A 23,580-nucleotide genomic window follows, 5' to 3' on the forward strand; every position below is an offset into this window, starting at 1 on the left:
ACACGGCTGGCCCTTACAGCAGTAGTGGTGGAAGAAGGGTGCATCAAACTGGCTGTGCTAGGTCAAAACTGTGTGGAGTGTGCTCGGCGTTGAATGAACGAGCCACGTTTCAAGAGACCTAAAACTGAACAGATCTAATCTTTTGCCCTGCATTTCCAAGCACTAATTCAACTTATTTTTTCATCAGAAGCATACACATTGAACCACCATTCTCCAATCTGTCTACCTGCCCCAGGCTAACCACAAGGTACTCTCCCCAGAGAACCGGACCTGATGCATCAGCAGATTAATAATTGCTGGAATGCCTCATCTGCTCGTTGTCCATGAAAGCGATGTTGAAAAAATTTGATTAGTGACATAAAGCAACTACTTTTGGTGCATATTTCAAGATATCAGTCATCAGGTGGAGCGTGCTGTGTTGCTGACCTGCACCAACCATAAAGAAGATCACTGCAGGTAAAAGGGAAGTTTAGAAATAAAAAAAATATTTGTATGCATATGCAGTGTGTATGTGCGTCGCAAATTGATACCAGCACAGGGTGGGTTAGTCTCTCCAAAACATCTCTGCAGTCATGGACCTCGTCTCGGCCGATTTAAATGAACATAAAACACGCAGAATGTGTGGAGGCATGTAGTCCGTTTACACGCACTTGCATGTACTGCACGATCCTACAGAGAGAGAGTTACAGAAATGGGCAGGGCCAGCCGCACAATGGAACTTAATTGTTTGAAAAAGAAACTAAACTCGGAGCATGATTTCCTGAACTATACAGAATGGAACAGACAGTTGTGTTAGATCAAACAAATCATTGAACTCTGCCATGCGTACACTTTAGCGTATTCACTGTTAGAAATGTAAAAGATAAGGGAATGGGATCTTAGGGCACATATTTCTTTAAGATATATAGATTGTTACTGGGACATTTCACTCTGTCAAAAAGGATGTTTTCATGATGTCATGTTCCATTGAAGTATGTGTACATTGGGCAGTTTACCCGCTGGGTATGTCATTTCAGTTATACACACTCTGCTATCTGGTGCTGGGAATTATTTTCTTGTTCATTCAGTTAACTTAATAAAGGTTCATTTTTAACAAATACATATATTTTTAGATTTACTGGTAGCACTAGGAATACTAGTAACAAGAGAATAAAAGTACAAAGCAAGCAAAACTGCAAAATAAACGGTGTGCTCTTAGCGGCATGCCTACAGTGACTTCTAAATGAAGCAATGCTTCAACGGGTCTATGGCATGGATGGCTGCTCTGCTTTCTTTCTCCTTTTGACCTTCAGCACATCTATCCTTTTCAAGAAGTAGCCGGGTCCTTTCTATTCATTTTAAAGAGGTTTCAGACGGCAGCAGCTTCAGGGCAATCACTAGTTAATTTAAGTTGCTTAACAGCAGGGGTCTTTGCATGGAGTGGATGGGCCTCGAGTACTGGGCTTGCAGACGGTCTACAAGCCCAGTCCAGTCCTCCAGAGTAAAAAAAGCTATAAAGGGTAGATGACCTGGCCGGGCACTGGCCCCTTTATTTTATGTTTTTATCTTTACTTACTATTTGTGATCACGTCGGCCCACGTGCATGCACAAATAATGTCTTCTGCTGTCCACCTCGGCTGGGTTGCAGAGCTGGGTTGAGCTAGGCGGAGCCTTCTGTTGGCCTGCTGTAGCTCCGGATAGAGGCCTTGTCGCTGTTGTTACACTTGCAAGTTGCATGTGCTTTGCTTTGCAATAGCCAGAGGGCCAGAGGCCTGCAGGCTGCTACTCCATGTCAAAAATTCCTTCCTTGTTTACCAAATGTGCGGGGGGCTGTCGTGGTGAGTGACCGACCGCACCCAGACCCAGCAGCACAATACACCATGCACATGCGGTCCGCTCACGTGATTGACTGCCAAGCCAGCCCAAGCCACATTGCAGCAGCAGGCCCCTGGCAGTTGCCTGGTCGCTGCCCCGACGCTCACAGCGAGGAGGACTATACACTAGGCAGGTCACCCCGCGCACCACCCTAACCCAAAACAAACATGCACACAACACAGGACAGGAACCGCCCATATCAGAAGGCGAGCTCTCAGCTCTCTCCCTCCCAACCCCCAGGACAATTTGTTACAATTTGGTGTTTAACCTGGCACCACACCGGCAGATGGCTGGGGACACACACTGCCCATCACGGCCTCAGCTATTGTGTGCATTCATCAAAGCAAAGTTAACACTTACTAAGTGTTAACCTTCTTTGATGGATGCCTTCTGCATTCCATCAGCTGTGCGGCGGCGAGTAACTCAGAGCAATATGTAACATTACCTTGCCTAAAGTAACTTAAGTTACTCAATCGCAAAAATAATCTTATATTCCAAACTGGCCCCAGGGTGGCTTGTAAAACTGGCCCCAGGCCATCCCGAGTCCGAATTGCATTCTGCCGGTGGCAGAACGTCCGATAGGGCAGTCCGCCCCTGACAGCAGTGAAGGAAATGAGATGCAAACTACAGTGCCCTGAATCCCCTGAGGTATAAATACAGGGTTTGAGCAACTCTCAACTTTTGTTTGGGGGGAGGTTGCATTTTGGTGGCTGATGGACAGTTTTGAAAAGTGTGTTACAAGTGGAGCCATGCATGGTCACCCAACGCCTAGTGCCCCTCCAAGTGCCTGCAAGCCCACTATCAATTGTGCCTATGTTTTGTGCACTCTTACCTCGGTAACCCACAGCATACAAACGTGTCTCTCTGCACCCGACTGACATGAGGAAAATATGTGAAGCTTAATGTCAGTGCTGATAAGTTTTCTGTGCTGCGAATCAAACAGGGCAACTTCTCGAGACCAGGCGAGATGACTAAAGTTCCCAGCCTATCAAGCAAACATGCATCGGAGTCTCACCAGAACTGGATGTGTGGCCTGCAGGTTATACAGAGAGGTCTGAAGTCAGTCCATTAACCCATTGGGCACTCTTATCTGGTTTCAAACTGGGGACTTGCACATTTCAAATTCAGAGGAGCGCTTCTGGAAAATTAGGTGTTCTGGAATGCAGGTCGGAATCTGTCAGTGACTGGCCATGCAAATAACTTTCAGGTGTGTCATTTATTCTTTGGAGATGACCCCCACACACCGCTCCCTGCCACTCCTGACCCCAGGGGAGTATACAGCATTGCAAGAGTGGGGGAGCGAGCCACAAAAAAGTCCTGCAACATGTCCCCCAAACACAGCTTGGAAAATCCAGACTAAACTGACATGCAATCGTTTCCGCCGCGCCATTTGATAAACAACGGCGTGTGCGCTGCAGCTAGAACTTTACTTTCTTAAGTCCCTGAGCGCATTCACTAGTCCGATTTCAGAAATTAGTCAAATCATTTCTTTCTGGAGTCGTACACTCTGACCCCGGAAAGAAATGACCTGACTTCTTTCAGAAGTTCAGACTAGTAAATGCGCGCAGGACTGGAGCTGAAGTCAGAGCATGCAACACTGTCTGGTGTCCATGTCCCTCACCGCTCCAGGCTGCATCTGATGCAGCAACCCAAAACGAGGTGGGACATGGGCACCTATTTGCCGTGTGCTGTTGGTCGAATGGCAAAACCCTCGTTGTTAGGGTGGACAACTTCACAAAATGGTTTCACAGGACACTGTCCTTGCCCTTCCGAACTCCCAAGCATCCACAATCCCATTTGGCGTGTTATGTGCCCCACCGAGACCTATCAAACCTTGGGGATTGTCCCAGGGTCTCTGGGTTTTCATGCTCTTCTCCGAGTACCTGGGGAAGAGCAAGAAATCTCTGGGTTTGTATGGGCCGGCAATAAAATGCAGTGCCTCTCTTCTCTCATATCTCGTCGGTGATCTGAGGATGGCTGTGTGACAAGCAAGGTAAACAACCCCGCTCAGGCAGAAAAGAGCGACCACCGTGGTATTTGAACACTTAACATCTCTTTGTAATCGTCAGTGAATAGTAATGAGGGGACATTAGTTATTTTGTAGCTCAAAGCCCAAAATTAAGTTGCAGAGAGTTATCCAAGTCTTTGCCTGTTTTCAAGGCAAAAACATTTGAACTGTTTCTCATTTTCAGGCCCCTGCCGGCAGTGAATTCACTGTATCACTGGCACCGTTAACAGCGGTGCCAGTGATTCAGTGGTTCTCAATGGGCACTTACCGTGACTGCGCCAGCTGCAATATCCCGGTAATATCGGGATATCGGGCGGTGGAAGCAGTAAGCTGTGTTTGCTGTTGGCGGCTTACCGGCAAACTCGTAAGGAACACCATAGTCTTTCCGATAAAAGACATGCCGCTACTCTGGGCTGGCAAGTACCCGCCCATTTAAAGCACATTAGTACATAATGCCCCGAGAGTAGATGATGCTAGACTTTGGTTTTTGTGTTGTGTTTCAATGTACAGCTCAGATGAAGCAACTGCAGTTGTCTTGTTCTCGGACCCAAAATGGGATGCTTTCTTGAATCTATAGGTTGCCTTGATAACTAACCGGTAGGCTTTCAAAGGCACTGGACCATTCTTATTGACAGGAGTGGATATCAAGAAAATGGCAGACCTGTGTGATTTTGGGAATTCATTTTTTGAAATCTCCTGTCAACCTTCAACGTAATCCGTGATGAGATTCCCCCGGATCCATATATATTGGTTTGAGTGCGGCACCATACGTTGCCTGGATCACATGCTTTTTTACACACGAGCACAAACTATCTTTCTCCTGCACTTTGAATGACATGAGCTGGTAATCCCGCGTTCCTTTGAGATTAATCGAAAACCAGGCCACTGTTACTGCAATTAATGTGATTTATTAATGGATGACTTGATTTATGAATGGATGAATTGGAGTGAGAATGTGCAGTGATTTCATGGATCTGCACAACAGCCGAAGGAGAATAATATTTAAAAGTAAAGGTTGAAAAGGCCCGAAGCAGTTAATTCTAATGAATAGTCAAAAGTAAATGCCCTCTGTGAGAATCGAACTCACGACCTTCAGATTATGAGACTGACGCGCTGCCTACTGCGCTAAGAAGACACTGTCTTTGTGTACCTCAACACGGCTTATACCAGAAACCCAGGCCAATTGCATTTATGTATATTGGCTTCCATGCTGTCACTGCTATCATTACATTCAAACTCTCCTTAAGACTACCAATAATAGTTTTCAGATTCGATTTTGTTCTGCATATGCTAATGATTCTGCATCTAAAACTTGCCACAATACTACAGAATCGGATAAAAAAAAACAATGTTGAAAAGTAGAACACCTGCTGAGCTCATTTCACCCATAAACATTTTTACTGAAGGTGATTTCCCTTGCAGAAAAAGTCGTCTACAACCAGAGAGGGTGAGGGGAGTTAGTCATGCTGATCGAATTTCACCGCTAGACGGCGCAGAAAGTTGTCAACAGTGAAGGAAATGTGATGTATACTAGAATGGCCTGCATCCCTTGCGGTATAGATCCAGGGATGGAGCCAGCCTCCATTTTCTGGTGGGATGCTGGAGGGAAGGTTTGCCTGCTGATCAGCTTCCTGCATGACCACGAGAGTGCGTAAAAGCTGTCATATAGCAGTCAGGCTCGGACTGGGACAAGAAAGACGGCCGGGCACCTAAAAGAAAAGTGGCCAGTCCTTCGCCTCAAAAAGAGGGGCCCTCAAACCAGCATCCGTGAATCACGTCAATTCACAACATTGCATGCACCGGTAAGATAACCAAATGGGCGACTACACCTGCTGCAGAAATCTGTGGAGGCATGTTATGGTATCAGGTGTGACCTGCCTTACAGAGGCAGCTCACATCCTGTAAGCTGGTCTTGAGTACCTGGCACACACTGCCAACAACTCCCACACTTTGTTGGGGCCACCTGTTACCGCTGGCGATACCACAACTCTCTGAACTTGCAGGGCATAGCTCCTGCAAGAACACGTTATGCTCGAGGCCACGCACCGGTATGATAATCCAGTGGGTGAACACACCTGCCGCAGGAATCTGTTGAATTAGGTTGTGTGTCGCACAGGCATCACCCGGCATTACAGAAGAATCACAGATACACCCCACGTTGTGAATGCGAGTACCTGGGCTGGCCCACGCTGCCTCAATCTACCACTCTCCATTGGTGCCACCGCGGACCCCAAGCCAATCCGACAACTCACCCCTGCAAGAACAGGCTATGCATGAAAAGGAGTGGATTAATGCATGTGCTGTACAATTCTGGGGACTGTGATGTGTGCAGTGGTGGAAGTGGAAATACGAAACTAGTGGTACTCTGGCTGCATCCAAAAAGGAGGGAGTGGGATGGCCAAACAGCTGTTGGAGGGGGGTGGGTGGAATGGACTAGGAGGATCACAAACTTTGGCTGAACGCTAAGCGCCACTCTTCAAATTTGATCACATACCTTCCAAGCTTGACTGGGTACAAATAGTTTGGATTTCAAGGCCTTCAGTAATAATGTCTTATAGAGTTTACTTACAAAAAACAGAAATGGCATAATCGAGCCACATGACAACATGTAAATCCGTATAGCAACATGTTAAGCCAAAAGAATATTTTGTGGCTTTAATTTTCACATCCTGAATAGTAAGCTATACATCCCAGAAGGTGAGATAATGGCAACCTGAAAAATCTATATAAACACACTGTACTTTCAGTGATTTAACACATGCAACAAAATAAGTTGTGCAATAAACACTGATATGGAGATTCATTGTCACAAAATTCCAGCTGGCCCAACTTCCTCCTGCCCATCCATCCATCCATGGATCCATTACTATATACACCAACCTATGCCGTCCATCCATCCATTCATCTATCCATTGGTCAAGGCACTCTGTAGCGCATAAAGGAATTCAGGTGGGAATTCATGAACCTTGAAGAGGGTTTTTCTTTTAAACAGGTGCTTTTTGGTTGGTGAAGCTCTGTTGCTGGCACACAGATAGCTGCATCATAAGAGCAGCAGAGTAAATATGTAAACTTTGTGTCTCAATGATGCTTCTGTGCTTTGCTCTGTTAAGCGAGTCCACTTAAAAAAGGCACATAATTAGGATAATACATTAATGCACTTTCTGGCTCCATATTTACAGTCTCGTTCACAAGACTGAGCAAAATTTGCAGTGAACTGCATGTGCCTGCAGTTTCTGGGGCATTTCCACGTAAAGCGCACTCACATGCTGAGCGGCAATAGACAGGGACTCTATGCCTGCAAAGTTCCCATTGCCATCAACTCTCAGATCCTCCAGCACACGGCTGGCCCTTACAGCAGTAGTGGTGGAAGAAGGGTGCATCAAACTGGCTGTGCTAGGTCAAAACTGTGTGGAGTGTGCTCGGCGTTGAATGAACGAGCCACGTTTCAAGAGACCTAAAACTGAACAGATCTAATCTTTTGCCCTGCATTTCCAAGCACTAATTCAACTTATTTTTTCATCAGAAGCATACACATTGAACCACCATTCTCCAATCTGTCTACCTGCCCCAGGCTAACCACAAGGTACTCTCCCCAGAGAACCGGACCTGATGCATCAGCAGATTAATAATTGCTGGAATGCCTCATCTGCTCGTTGTCCATGAAAGCGATGTTGAAAAAATTTGATTAGTGACATAAAGCAACTACTTTTGGTGCATATTTCAAGATATCAGTCATCAGGTGGAGCGTGCTGTGTTGCTGACCTGCACCAACCATAAAGAAGATCACTGCAGGTAAAAGGGAAGTTTAGAAATAAAAAAAATATTTGTATGCATATGCAGTGTGTATGTGCGTCGCAAATTGATACCAGCACAGGGTGGGTTAGTCTCTCCAAAACATCTCTGCAGTCATGGACCTCGTCTCGGCCGATTTAAATGAACATAAAACACGCAGAATGTGTGGAGGCATGTAGTCCGTTTACACGCACTTGCATGTACTGCACGATCCTACAGAGAGAGAGTTACAGAAATGGGCAGGGCCAGCCGCACAATGGAACTTAATTGTTTGAAAAAGAAACTAAACTCGGAGCATGATTTCCTGAACTATACAGAATGGAACAGACAGTTGTGTTAGATCAAACAAATCATTGAACTCTGCCATGCGTACACTTTAGCGTATTCACTGTTAGAAATGTAAAAGATAAGGGAATGGGATCTTAGGGCACATATTTCTTTAAGATATATAGATTGTTACTGGGACATTTCACTCTGTCAAAAAGGATGTTTTCATGATGTCATGTTCCATTGAAGTATGTGTACATTGGGCAGTTTACCCGCTGGGTATGTCATTTCAGTTATACACACTCTGCTATCTGGTGCTGGGAATTATTTTCTTGTTCATTCAGTTAACTTAATAAAGGTTCATTTTTAACAAATACATATATTTTTAGATTTACTGGTAGCACTAGGAATACTAGTAACAAGAGAATAAAAGTACAAAGCAAGCAAAACTGCAAAATAAACGGTGTGCTCTTAGCGGCATGCCTACAGTGACTTCTAAATGAAGCAATGCTTCAACGGGTCTATGGCATGGATGGCTGCTCTGCTTTCTTTCTCCTTTTGACCTTCAGCACATCTATCCTTTTCAAGAAGTAGCCGGGTCCTTTCTATTCATTTTAAAGAGGTTTCAGACGGCAGCAGCTTCAGGGCAATCACTAGTTAATTTAAGTTGCTTAACAGCAGGGGTCTTTGCATGGAGTGGATGGGCCTCGAGTACTGGGCTTGCAGACGGTCTACAAGCCCAGTCCAGTCCTCCAGAGTAAAAAAAGCTATAAAGGGTAGATGACCTGGCCGGGCACTGGCCCCTTTATTTTATGTTTTTATCTTTACTTACTATTTGTGATCACGTCGGCCCACGTGCATGCACAAATAATGTCTTCTGCTGTCCACCTCGGCTGGGTTGCAGAGCTGGGTTGAGCTAGGCGGAGCCTTCTGTTGGCCTGCTGTAGCTCCGGATAGAGGCCTTGTCGCTGTTGTTACACTTGCAAGTTGCATGTGCTTTGCTTTGCAATAGCCAGAGGGCCAGAGGCCTGCAGGCTGCTACTCCATGTCAAAAATTCCTTCCTTGTTTACCAAATGTGCGGGGGGCTGTCGTGGTGAGTGACCGACCGCACCCAGACCCAGCAGCACAATACACCATGCACATGCGGTCCGCTCACGTGATTGACTGCCAAGCCAGCCCAAGCCACATTGCAGCAGCAGGCCCCTGGCAGTTGCCTGGTCGCTGCCCCGACGCTCACAGCGAGGAGGACTATACACTAGGCAGGTCACCCCGCGCACCACCCTAACCCAAAACAAACATGCACACAACACAGGACAGGAACCGCCCATATCAGAAGGCGAGCTCTCAGCTCTCTCCCTCCCAACCCCCAGGACAATTTGTTACAATTTGGTGTTTAACCTGGCACCACACCGGCAGATGGCTGGGGACACACACTGCCCATCACGGCCTCAGCTATTGTGTGCATTCATCAAAGCAAAGTTAACACTTACTAAGTGTTAACCTTCTTTGATGGATGCCTTCTGCATTCCATCAGCTGTGCGGCGGCGAGTAACTCAGAGCAATATGTAACATTACCTTGCCTAAAGTAACTTAAGTTACTCAATCGCAAAAATAATCTTATATTCCAAACTGGCCCCAGGGTGGCTTGTAAAACTGGCCCCAGGCCATCCCGAGTCCGAATTGCATTCTGCCGGTGGCAGAACGTCCGATAGGGCAGTCCGCCCCTGACAGCAGTGAAGGAAATGAGATGCAAACTACAGTGCCCTGAATCCCCTGAGGTATAAATACAGGGTTTGAGCAACTCTCAACTTTTGTTTGGGGGGAGGTTGCATTTTGGTGGCTGATGGACAGTTTTGAAAAGTGTGTTACAAGTGGAGCCATGCATGGTCACCCAACGCCTAGTGCCCCTCCAAGTGCCTGCAAGCCCACTATCAATTGTGCCTATGTTTTGTGCACTCTTACCTCGGTAACCCACAGCATACAAACGTGTCTCTCTGCACCCGACTGACATGAGGAAAATATGTGAAGCTTAATGTCAGTGCTGATAAGTTTTCTGTGCTGCGAATCAAACAGGGCAACTTCTCGAGACCAGGCGAGATGACTAAAGTTCCCAGCCTATCAAGCAAACATGCATCGGAGTCTCACCAGAACTGGATGTGTGGCCTGCAGGTTATACAGAGAGGTCTGAAGTCAGTCCATTAACCCATTGGGCACTCTTATCTGGTTTCAAACTGGGGACTTGCACATTTCAAATTCAGAGGAGCGCTTCTGGAAAATTAGGTGTTCTGGAATGCAGGTCGGAATCTGTCAGTGACTGGCCATGCAAATAACTTTCAGGTGTGTCATTTATTCTTTGGAGATGACCCCCACACACCGCTCCCTGCCACTCCTGACCCCAGGGGAGTATACAGCATTGCAAGAGTGGGGGAGCGAGCCACAAAAAAGTCCTGCAACATGTCCCCCAAACATAGCTTGGAAAATCCAGACTAAACTGACATGCAATCGTTTCCGCCGCGCCATTTGATAAACAACGGCGTGTGCGCTGCAGCTAGAACTTTACTTTCTTAAGTCCCTGAGCGCATTCACTAGTCCGATTTCAGAAATTAGTCAAATCATTTCTTTCTGGAGTCGTACACTCTGACCCCGGAAAGAAATGACCTGACTTCTTTCAGAAGTTCAGACTAGTAAATGCGCGCAGGACTGGAGCTGAAGTCAGAGCATGCAACACTGTCTGGTGTCCATGTCCCTCACCGCTCCAGGCTGCATCTGATGCAGCAACCCAAAACGAGGTGGGACATGGGCACCTATTTGCCGTGTGCTGTTGGTCGAATGGCAAAACCCTCGTTGTTAGGGTGGACAACTTCACAAAATGGTTTCACAGGACACTGTCCTTGCCCTTCCGAACTCCCAAGCATCCACAATCCCATTTGGCGTGTTATGTGCCCCACCGAGACCTATCAAACCTTGGGGATTGTCCCAGGGTCTCTGGGTTTTCATGCTCTTCTCCGAGTACCTGGGGAAGAGCAAGAAATCTCTGGGTTTGTATGGGCCGGCAATAAAATGCAGTGCCTCTCTTCTCTCATATCTCGTCGGTGATCTGAGGATGGCTGTGTGACAAGCAAGGTAAACAACCCCGCTCAGGCAGAAAAGAGCGACCACCGTGGTATTTGAACACTTAACATCTCTTTGTAATCGTCAGTGAATAGTAATGAGGGGACATTAGTTATTTTGTAGCTCAAAGCCCAAAATTAAGTTGCAGAGAGTTATCCAAGTCTTTGCCTGTTTTCAAGGCAAAAACATTTGAACTGTTTCTCATTTTCAGGCCCCTGCCGGCAGTGAATTCACTGTATCACTGGCACCGTTAACAGCGGTGCCAGTGATTCAGTGGTTCTCAATGGGCACTTACCGTGACTGCGCCAGCTGCAATATCCCGGTAATATCGGGATATCGGGCGGTGGAAGCAGTAAGCTGTGTTTGCTGTTGGCGGCTTACCGGCAAACTCGTAAGGAACACCATAGTCTTTCCGATAAAAGACATGCCGCTACTCTGGGCTGGCAAGTACCCGCCCATTTAAAGCACATTAGTACATAATGCCCCGAGAGTAGATGATGCTAGACTTTGGTTTTTGTGTTGTGTTTCAATGTACAGCTCAGATGAAGCAACTGCAGTTGTCTTGTTCTCGGACCCAAAATGGGATGCTTTCTTGAATCTATAGGTTGCCTTGATAACTAACCGGTAGGCTTTCAAAGGCACTGGACCATTCTTATTGACAGGAGTGGATATCAAGAAAATGGCAGACCTGTGTGATTTTGGGAATTCATTTTTTGAAATCTCCTGTCAACCTTCAACGTAATCCGTGATGAGATTCCCCCGGATCCATATATATTGGTTTGAGTGCGGCACCATACGTTGCCTGGATCACATGCTTTTTTACACACGAGCACAAACTATCTTTCTCCTGCACTTTGAATGACATGAGCTGGTAATCCCGCGTTCCTTTGAGATTAATCGAAAACCAGGCCACTGTTACTGCAATTAATGTGATTTATTAATGGATGACTTGATTTATGAATGGATGAATTGGAGTGAGAATGTGCAGTGATTTCATGGATCTGCACAACAGCCGAAGGAGAATAATATTTAAAAGTAAAGGTTGAAAAGGCCCGAAGCAGTTAATTCTAATGAATAGTCAAAAGTAAATGCCCTCTGTGAGAATCGAACTCACGACCTTCAGATTATGAGACTGACGCGCTGCCTACTGCGCTAAGAAGACACTGTCTTTGTGTACCTCAACACGGCTTATACCAGAAACCCAGGCCAATTGCATTTATGTATATTGGCTTCCATGCTGTCACTGCTATCATTACATTCAAACTCTCCTTAAGACTACCAATAATAGTTTTCAGATTCGATTTTGTTCTGCATATGCTAATGATTCTGCATCTAAAACTTGCCACAATACTACAGAATCGGATAAAAAAAAACAATGTTGAAAAGTAGAACACCTGCTGAGCTCATTTCACCCATAAACATTTTTACTGAAGGTGATTTCCCTTGCAGAAAAAGTCGTCTACAACCAGAGAGGGTGAGGGGAGTTAGTCATGCTGATCGAATTTCACCGCTAGACGGCGCAGAAAGTTGTCAACAGTGAAGGAAATGTGATGTATACTAGAATGGCCTGCATCCCTTGCGGTATAGATCCAGGGATGGAGCCAGCCTCCATTTTCTGGTGGGATGCTGGAGGGAAGGTTTGCCTGCTGATCAGCTTCCTGCATGACCACGAGAGTGCGTAAAAGCTGTCATATAGCAGTCAGGCTCGGACTGGGACAAGAAAGACGGCCGGGCACCTAAAAGAAAAGTGGCCAGTCCTTCGCCTCAAAAAGAGGGGCCCTCAAACCAGCATCCGTGAATCACGTCAATTCACAACATTGCATGCACCGGTAAGATAACCAAATGGGCGACTACACCTGCTGCAGAAATCTGTGGAGGCATGTTATGGTATCAGGTGTGACCTGCCTTACAGAGGCAGCTCACATCCTGTAAGCTGGTCTTGAGTACCTGGCACACACTGCCAACAACTCCCACACTTTGTTGGGGCCACCTGTTACCGCTGGCGATACCACAACTCTCTGAACTTGCAGGGCATAGCTCCTGCAAGAACACGTTATGCTCGAGGCCACGCACCGGTATGATAATCCAGTGGGTGAACACACCTGCCGCAGGAATCTGTTGAATTAGGTTGTGTGTCGCACAGGCATCACCCGGCATTACAGAAGAATCACAGATACACCCCACGTTGTGAATGCGAGTACCTGGGCTGGCCCACGCTGCCTCAATCTACCACTCTCCATTGGTGCCACCGCGGACCCCAAGCCAATCCGACAACTCACCCCTGCAAGAACAGGCTATGCATGAAAAGGAGTGGATTAATGCATGTGCTGTACAATTCTGGGGACTGTGATGTGTGCAGTGGTGGAAGTGGAAATACGAAACTAGTGGTACTCTGGCTGCATCCAAAAAGGAGGGAGTGGGATGGCCAAACAGCTGTTGGAGGGGGGTGGGTGGAATGGACTAGGAGGATCACAAACTTTGGCTGAACGCTAAGCGCCACTCTTCAAATTTGATCACATACCTTCCAAGCTTGACTGGGTACAAATAGTTTGGATTTCAAGGCCTTCAGTAATAATGTCTTATAGAGTTTACTTACAAAAAACAGAAATGGCATAATCGAGCCACATGACAACATGTAAATCCGTATAGCAACATGTTAAGCCAAAAGAATATTTTGTGGCTTTAATTTTCACATCCTGAATAGTAAGCTATACATCCCAGAAGGTGAGATAATGGCAACCTGAAAAATCTATATAAACACACTGTACTTTCAGTGATTTAACACATGCAACAAAATAAGTTGTGCAATAAACACTGATATGGAGATTCATTGTCACAAAATTCCAGCTGGCCCAACTTCCTCCTGCCCATCCATCCATCCATGGATCCATTACTATATACACCAACCTATGCCGTCCATCCATCCATTCATCTATCCATTGGTCAAGGCACTCTGTAGCGCATAAAGGAATTCAGGTGGGAATTCATGAACCTTGAAGAGGGTTTTTCTTTTAAACAGGTGCTTTTTGGTTGGTGAAGCTCTGTTGCTGGCACACAGATAGCTGCATCATAAGAGCAGCAGAGTAAATATGTAAACTTTGTGTCTCAATGATGCTTCTGTGCTTTGCTCTGTTAAGCGAGTCCACTTAAAAAAGGCACATAATTAGGATAATACATTAATGCACTTTCTGGCTCCATATTTACAGTCTCGTTCACAAGACTGAGCAAAATTTGCAGTGAACTGCATGTGCCTGCAGTTTCTGGGGCATTTCCACGTAAAGCGCACTCACATGCTGAGCGGCAATAGACAGGGACTCTATGCCTGCAAAGTTCCCATTGCCATCAACTCTCAGATCCTCCAGCACACGGCTGGCCCTTACAGCAGTAGTGGTGGAAGAAGGGTGCATCAAACTGGCTGTGCTAGGTCAAAACTGTGTGGAGTGTGCTCGGCGTTGAATGAACGAGCCACGTTTCAAGAGACCTAAAACTGAACAGATCTAATCTTTTGCCCTGCATTTCCAAGCACTAATTCAACTTATTTTTTCATCAGAAGCATACACATTGAACCACCATTCTCCAATCTGTCTACCTGCCCCAGGCTAACCACAAGGTACTCTCCCCAGAGAACCGGACCTGATGCATCAGCAGATTAATAATTGCTGGAATGCCTCATCTGCTCGTTGTCCATGAAAGCGATGTTGAAAAAATTTGATTAGTGACATAAAGCAACTACTTTTGGTGCATATTTCAAGATATCAGTCATCAGGTGGAGCGTGCTGTGTTGCTGACCTGCACCAACCATAAAGAAGATCACTGCAGGTAAAAGGGAAGTTTAGAAATAAAAAAAATATTTGTATGCATATGCAGTGTGTATGTGCGTCGCAAATTGATACCAGCACAGGGTGGGTTAGTCTCTCCAAAACATCTCTGCAGTCATGGACCTCGTCTCGGCCAATTTAAATGAACATAAAACACGCAGAATGTGTGGAGGCATGTAGTCCGTTTACACGCACTTGCATGTACTGCACGATCCTACAGAGAGAGAGTTACAGAAATGGGCAGGGCCAGCCGCACAATGGAACTTAATTGTTTGAAAAAGAAACTAAACTCGGAGCATGATTTCCTGAACTATACAGAATGGAACAGACAGTTGTGTTAGATCAAACAAATCATTGAACTCTGCCATGCGTACACTTTAGCGTATTCACTGTTAGAAATGTAAAAGATAAGGGAATGGGATCTTAGGGCACATATTTCTTTAAGATATATAGATTGTTACTGGGACATTTCACTCTGTCAAAAAGGATGTTTTCATGATGTCATGTTCCATTGAAGTATGTGTACATTGGGCAGTTTACCCGCTGGGTATGTCATTTCAGTTATACACACTCTGCTATCTGGTGCTGGGAATTATTTTCTTGTTCATTCAGTTAACTTAATAAAGGTTCATTTTTAACAAATACATATATTTTTAGATTTACTGGTAGCACTAGGAATACTAGTAACAAGAGAATAAAAGTACAAAGCAAGCAAAACTGCAAAATAAACGGTGTGCTCTTAGCGGCATGCCTACAGTGACTTCTAAATGAAGCAATGCTTCAACGGGTCTATGGCATGGATGGCTGCTCTGCTTTCTTTCTCCTTTTGACCTTCAGCACATCTATCCTTTTCAAGAAGTAGCCGGGTCCTTTCTATTCATTTTAAAGAGGTTTCAGACGGCAGCAGCTTCAGGGCAATCACTAGTTAATTTAAGTTGCTTAACAGCAGGGGTCTTTGCATGGAGTGGATGGGCCTCGAGTACTGGGCTTGCAGACGGTCTACAAGCCCAGTCCAGTCCTCCAGAGTAAAAAAAGCTATAAAGGGTAGATGACCTGGCCGGGCACTGGCCCCTTTATTTTATGTTTTTATCTTTACTTACTATTTGTGATCACGTCGGCCCACGTGCATGCACAAATAATGTCTTCTGCTGTCCACCTCGGCTGGGTTGCAGAGCTGGGTTGAGCTAGGCGGAGCCTTCTGTTGGCCTGCTGTAGCTCCGGATAGAGGCCTTGTCGCTGTTGTTACACTTGCAAGTTGCATGTGCTTTGCTTTGCAATAGCCAGAGGGCCAGAGGCCTGCAGGCTGCTACTCCATGTCAAAAATTCCTTCCTTGTTTACCAAATGTGCGGGGGGCTGTCGTGGTGAGTGACCGACCGCACCCAGACCCAGCAGCACAATACACCATGCACATGCGGTCCGCTCACGTGATTGACTGCCAAGCCAGCCCAAGCCACATTGCAGCAGCAGGCCCCTGGCAGTTGCCTGGTCGCTGCCCCGACGCTCACAGCGAGGAGGACTATACACTAGGCAGGTCACCCCGCGCACCACCCTAACCCAAAACAAACATGCACACAACACAGGACAGGAACCGCCCATATCAGAAGGCGAGCTCTCAGCTCTCTCCCTCCCAACCCCCAGGACAATTTGTTACAATTTGGTGTTTAACCTGGCACCACACCGGCAGATGGCTGGGGACACACACTGCCCATCACGGCCTCAGCTATTGTGTGCATTCATCAAAGCAAAGTTAACACTTACTAAGTGTTAACCTTCTTTGATGGATGCCTTCTGCATTCCATCAGCTGTGCGGCGGCGAGTAACTCAGAGCAATATGTAACATTACCTTGCCTAAAGTAACTTAAGTTACTCAATCGCAAAAATAATCTTATATTCCAAACTGGCCCCAGGGTGGCTTGTAAAACTGGCCCCAGGCCATCCCGAGTCCGAATTGCATTCTGCCGGTGGCAGAACGTCCGATAGGGCAGTCCGCCCCTGACAGCAGTGAAGGAAATGAGATGCAAACTACAGTGCCCTGAATCCCCTGAGGTATAAATACAGGGTTTGAGCAACTCTCAACTTTTGTTTGGGGGGAGGTTGCATTTTGGTGGCTGATGGACAGTTTTGAAAAGTGTGTTACAAGTGGAGCCATGCATGGTCACCCAACGCCTAGTGCCCCTCCAAGTGCCTGCAAGCCCACTATCAATTGTGCCTATGTTTTGTGCACTCTTACCTCGGTAACCCACAGCATACAAACGTGTCTCTCTGCACCCGACTGACATGAGGAAAATATGTGAAGCTTAATGTCAGTGCTGATAAGTTTTCTGTGCTGCGAATCAAACAGGGCAACTTCTCGAGACCAGGCGAGATGACTAAAGTTCCCAGCCTATCAAGCAAACATGCATCGGAGTCTCACCAGAACTGGATGTGTGGCCTGCAGGTTATACAGAGAGGTCTGAAGTCAGTCCATTAACCCATTGGGCACTCTTATCTGGTTTCAAACTGGGGACTTGCACATTTCAAATTCAGAGGAGCGCTTCTGGAAAATTAGGTGTTCTGGAATGCAGGTCGGAATCTGTCAGTGACTGGCCATGCAAATAACTTTCAGGTGTGTCATTTATTCTTTGGAGATGACCCCCACACACCGCTCCCTGCCACTCCTGACCCCAGGGGAGTATACAGCATTGCAAGAGTGGGGGAGCGAGCCACAAAAAAGTCCTGCAACATGTCCCCCAAACACAGCTTGGAAAATCCAGACTAAACTGACATGCAATCGTTTCCGCCGCGCCATTTGATAAACAACGGCGTGTGCGCTGCAGCTAGAACTTTACTTTCTTAAGTCCCTGAGCGCATTCACTAGTCCGATTTCAGAAATTAGTCAAATCATTTCTTTCTGGAGTCGTACACTCTGACCCCGGAAAGAAATGACCTGACTTCTTTCAGAAGTTCAGACTAGTAAATGCGCGCAGGACTGGAGCTGAAGTCAGAGCATGCAACACTGTCTGGTGTCCATGTCCCTCACCGCTCCAGGCTGCATCTGATGCAGCAACCCAAAACGAGGTGGGACATGGGCACCTATTTGCCGTGTGCTGTTGGTCGAATGGCAAAACCCTCGTTGTTAGGGTGGACAACTTCACAAAATGGTTTCACAGGACACTGTCCTTGCCCTTCCGAACTCCCAAGCATCCACAATCCCATTTGGCGTGTTATGTGCCCCACCGAGACCTATCAAACCTTGGGGATTGTCCCAGGGTCTCTGGGTTTTCATGCTCTTCTCCGAGTACCTGGGGAAGAGCAAGAAATCTCTGGGTTTGTATGGGCCGGCAATAAAATGCAGTGCCTCTCTTCTCTCATATCTCGTCGGTGATCTGAGGATGGCTGTGTGACAAGCAAGGTAAACAACCCCGCTCAGGCAGAAAAGAGCGACCACCGTGGTATTTGAACACTTAACATCTCTTTGTAATCGTCAGTGAATAGTAATGAGGGGACATTAGTTATTTTGTAGCTCAAAGCCCAAAATTAAGTTGCAGAGAGTTATCCAAGTCTTTGCCTGTTTTCAAGGCAAAAACATTTGAACTGTTTCTCATTTTCAGGCCCCTGCCGGCAGTGAATTCACTGTATCACTGGCACCGTTAACAGCGGTGCCAGTGATTCAGTGGTTCTCAATGGGCACTTACCGTGACTGCGCCAGCTGCAATATCCCGGTAATATCGGGATATCGGGCGGTGGAAGCAGTAAGCTGTGTTTGCTGTTGGCGGCTTACCGGCAAACTCGTAAGGAACACCATAGTCTTTCCGATAAAAGACATGCCGCTACTCTGGGCTGGCAAGTACCCGCCCATTTAAAGCACATTAGTACATAATGCCCCGAGAGTAGATGATGCTAGACTTTGGTTTTTGTGTTGTGTTTCAATGTACAGCTCAGATGAAGCAACTGCAGTTGTCTTGTTCTCGGACCCAAAATGGGATGCTTTCTTGAATCTATAGGTTGCCTTGATAACTAACCGGTAGGCTTTCAAAGGCACTGGACCATTCTTATTGACAGGAGTGGATATCAAGAAAATGGCAGACCTGTGTGATTTTGGGAATTCATTTTTTGAAATCTCCTGTCAACCTTCAACGTAATCCGTGATGAGATTCCCCCGGATCCATATATATTGGTTTGAGTGCGGCACCATACGTTGCCTGGATCACATGCTTTTTTACACACGAGCACAAACTATCTTTCTCCTGCACTTTGAATGACATGAGCTGGTAATCCCGCGTTCCTTTGAGATTAATCGAAAACCAGGCCACTGTTACTGCAATTAATGTGATTTATTAATGGATGACTTGATTTATGAATGGATGAATTGGAGTGAGAATGTGCAGTGATTTCATGGATCTGCACAACAGCCGAAGGAGAATAATATTTAAAAGTAAAGGTTGAAAAGGCCCGAAGCAGTTAATTCTAATGAATAGTCAAAAGTAAATGCCCTCTGTGAGAATCGAACTCACGACCTTCAGATTATGAGACTGACGCGCTGCCTACTGCGCTAAGAAGACACTGTCTTTGTGTACCTCAACACGGCTTATACCAGAAACCCAGGCCAATTGCATTTATGTATATTGGCTTCCATGCTGTCACTGCTATCATTACATTCAAACTCTCCTTAAGACTACCAATAATAGTTTTCAGATTCGATTTTGTTCTGCATATGCTAATGATTCTGCATCTAAAACTTGCCACAATACTACAGAATCGGATAAAAAAAAACAATGTTGAAAAGTAGAACACCTGCTGAGCTCATTTCACCCATAAACATTTTTACTGAAGGTGATTTCCCTTGCAGAAAAAGTCGTCTACAACCAGAGAGGGTGAGGGGAGTTAGTCATGCTGATCGAATTTCACCGCTAGACGGCGCAGAAAGTTGTCAACAGTGAAGGAAATGTGATGTATACTAGAATGGCCTGCATCCCTTGCGGTATAGATCCAGGGATGGAGCCAGCCTCCATTTTCTGGTGGGATGCTGGAGGGAAGGTTTGCCTGCTGATCAGCTTCCTGCATGACCACGAGAGTGCGTAAAAGCTGTCATATAGCAGTCAGGCTCGGACTGGGACAAGAAAGACGGCCGGGCACCTAAAAGAAAAGTGGCCAGTCCTTCGCCTCAAAAAGAGGGGCCCTCAAACCAGCATCCGTGAATCACGTCAATTCACAACATTGCATGCACCGGTAAGATAACCAAATGGGCGACTACACCTGCTGCAGAAATCTGTGGAGGCATGTTATGGTATCAGGTGTGACCTGCCTTACAGAGGCAGCTCACATCCTGTAAGCTGGTCTTGAGTACCTGGCACACACTGCCAACAACTCCCACACTTTGTTGGGGCCACCTGTTACCGCTGGCGATACCACAACTCTCTGAACTTGCAGGGCATAGCTCCTGCAAGAACACGTTATGCTCGAGGCCACGCACCGGTATGATAATCCAGTGGGTGAACACACCTGCCGCAGGAATCTGTTGAATTAGGTTGTGTGTCGCACAGGCATCACCCGGCATTACAGAAGAATCACAGATACACCCCACGTTGTGAATGCGAGTACCTGGGCTGGCCCACGCTGCCTCAATCTACCACTCTCCATTGGTGCCACCGCGGACCCCAAGCCAATCCGACAACTCACCCCTGCAAGAACAGGCTATGCATGAAAAGGAGTGGATTAATGCATGTGCTGTACAATTCTGGGGACTGTGATGTGTGCAGTGGTGGAAGTGGAAATACGAAACTAGTGGTACTCTGGCTGCATCCAAAAAGGAGGGAGTGGGATGGCCAAACAGCTGTTGGAGGGGGGTGGGTGGAATGGACTAGGAGGATCACAAACTTTGGCTGAACGCTAAGCGCCACTCTTCAAATTTGATCACATACCTTCCAAGCTTGACTGGGTACAAATAGTTTGGATTTCAAGGCCTTCAGTAATAATGTCTTATAGAGTTTACTTACAAAAAACAGAAATGGCATAATCGAGCCACATGACAACATGTAAATCCGTATAGCAACATGTTAAGCCAAAAGAATATTTTGTGGCTTTAATTTTCACATCCTGAATAGTAAGCTATACGTCCCAGAAGGTGAGATAATGGCAACCTGAAAAATCTATATAAACACACTGTACTTTCAGTGATTTAACACATGCAACAAAATAAGTTGTGCAATAAACACTGATATGGAGATTCATTGTCACAAAATTCCAGCTGGCCCAACTTCCTCCTGCCCATCCATCCATCCATGGATCCATTACTATATACACCAACCTATGCCGTCCATCCATCCATTCATCTATCCATTGGTCAAGGCACTCTGTAGCGCATAAAGGAATTCAGGTGGGAATTCATGAACCTTGAAGAGGGTTTTTCTTTTAAACAGGTGCTTTTTGGTTGGTGAAGCTCTGTTGCTGGCACACAGATAGCTGCATCATAAGAGCAGCAGAGTAAATATGTAAACTTTGTGTCTCAATGATGCTTCTGTGCTTTGCTCTGTTAAGCGAGTCCACTTAAAAAAGGCACATAATTAGGATAATACATTAATGCACTTTCTGGCTCCATATTTACAGTCTCGTTCACAAGACTGAGCAAAATTTGCAGTGAACTGCATGTGCCTGCAGTTTCTGGGGCATTTCCACGTAAAGCGCACTCACATGCTGAGCGGCAATAGACAGGGACTCTATGCCTGCAAAGTTCCCATTGCCATCAACTCTCAGATCCTCCAGCACACGGCTGGCCCTTACAGCAGTAGTGGTGGAAGAAGGGTGCATCAAACTGGCTGTGCTAGGTCAAAACTGTGTGGAGTGTGCTCGGCGTTGAATGAACGAGCCACGTTTCAAGAGACCTAAAACTGAACAGATCTAATCTTTTGCCCTGCATTTCCAAGCACTAATTCAACTTATTTTTTCATCAGAAGCATACACATTGAACCACCATTCTCCAATCTGTCTACCTGCCCCAGGCTAACCACAAGGTACTCTCCCCAGAGAACCGGACCTGATGCATCAGCAGATTAATAATTGCTGGAATGCCTCATCTGCTCGTTGTCCATGAAAGCGATGTTGAAAAAATTTGATTAGTGACATAAAGCAACTACTTTTGGTGCATATTTCAAGATATCAGTCATCAGGTGGAGCGTGCTGTGTTGCTGACCTGCACCAACCATAAAGAAGATCACTGCAGGTAAAAGGGAAGTTTAGAAATAAAAAAAATATTTGTATGCATATGCAGTGTGTATGTGCGTCGCAAATTGATACCAGCACAGGGTGGGTTAGTCTCTCCAAAACATCTCTGCAGTCATGGACCTCGTCTCGGCCGATTTAAATGAACATAAAACACGCAGAATGTGTGGAGGCATGTAGTCCGTTTACACGCACTTCCATGTACTGCACGATCCTACAGAGAGAGAGTTACAGAAATGGGCAGGGCCAGCCGCACAATGGAACTTAATTGTTTGAAAAAGAAACTAAACTCGGAGCATGATTTCCTGAACTATACAGAATGGAACAGACAGTTGTGTTAGATCAAACAAATCATTGAACTCTGCCATGCGTACACTTTAGCGTATTCACTGTTAGAAATGTAAAAGATAAGGGAATGGGATCTTAGGGCACATATTTCTTTAAGATATATAGATTGTTACTGGGACATTTCACTCTGTCAAAAAGGATGTTTTCATGATGTCATGTTCCATTGAAGTATGTGTACATTGGGCAGTTTACCCGCTGGGTATGTCATTTCAGTTATACACACTCTGCTATCTGGTGCTGGGAATTATTTTCTTGTTCATTCAGTTAACTTAATAAAGGTTCATTTTTAACAAATACATATATTTTTAGATTTACTGGTAGCACTAGGAATACTAGTAACAAGAGAATAAAAGTACAAAGCAAGCAAAACTGCAAAATAAACGGTGTGCTCTTAGCGGCATGCCTACAGTGACTTCTAAATGAAGCAATGCTTCAACGGGTCTATGGCATGGATGGCTGCTCTGCTTTCTTTCTCCTTTTGACCTTCAGCACATCTATCCTTTTCAAGAAGTAGCCGGGTCCTTTCTATTCATTTTAAAGAGGTTTCAGACGGCAGCAGCTTCAGGGCAATCACTAGTTAATTTAAGTTGCTTAACAGCAGGGGTCTTTGCATGGAGTGGATGGGCCTCGAGTACTGGGCTTGCAGACGGTCTACAAGCCCAGTCCAGTCCTCCAGAGTAAAAAAAGCTATAAAGGGTAGATGACCTGGCCGGGCACTGGCCCCTTTATTTTATGTTTTTATCTTTACTTACTATTTGTGATCACGTCGGCCCACGTGCATGCACAAATAATGTCTTCTGCTGTCCACCTCGGCTGGGTTGCAGAGCTGGGTTGAGCTAGGCGGAGCCTTCTGTTGGCCTGCTGTAGCTCCGGATAGAGGCCTTGTCGCTGTTGTTACACTTGCAAGTTGCATGTGCTTTGCTTTGCAATAGCCAGAGGGCCAGAGGCCTGCAGGCTGCTACTCCATGTCAAAAATTCCTTCCTTGTTTACCAAATGTGCGGGGGGCTGTCGTGGTGAGTGACCGACCGCACCCAGACCCAGCAGCACAATACACCATGCACATGCGGTCCGCTCACGTGATTGACTGCCAAGCCAGCCCAAGCCACATTGCAGCAGCAGGCCCCTGGCAGTTGCCTGGTCGCTGCCCCGACGCTCACAGCGAGGAGGACTATACACTAGGCA

At 46.1% G+C, this 23,580-nt stretch overlaps 3 non-coding genes across 3 annotated transcripts; all 3 read right to left on the reverse strand.

Moving 5' to 3' along the window:
- Positions 1-4,924: 4,924 nt before the first annotated feature.
- On the reverse strand, positions 4,925-4,997 carry TRNAM-CAU (transfer RNA methionine (anticodon CAU)). The gene has a single exon. It is a non-coding gene; the product is annotated as a tRNA-Met (tRNA).
- Positions 4,998-12,122: 7,125 nt separating this feature from the next.
- Positions 12,123-12,195, reverse strand: TRNAM-CAU (transfer RNA methionine (anticodon CAU)). Its single transcript has one exon. It is a non-coding gene; the product is annotated as a tRNA-Met (tRNA).
- Positions 12,196-19,320: 7,125 nt separating this feature from the next.
- On the reverse strand, positions 19,321-19,393 carry TRNAM-CAU (transfer RNA methionine (anticodon CAU)). Its single transcript has one exon. It is a non-coding gene; the product is annotated as a tRNA-Met (tRNA).
- Between the last annotated feature and the right edge of the window lie 4,187 nt (positions 19,394-23,580).

Source organism: Ambystoma mexicanum (genome assembly GCF_040938575.1).
Source record: "Ambystoma mexicanum isolate Mex_15411 chromosome 12 unlocalized genomic scaffold, UKY_AmexF1_1 Mex_chr12_unloc.2, whole genome shotgun sequence".
NCBI lineage: Eukaryota > Metazoa > Chordata > Amphibia > Caudata > Ambystomatidae > Ambystoma > Ambystoma mexicanum.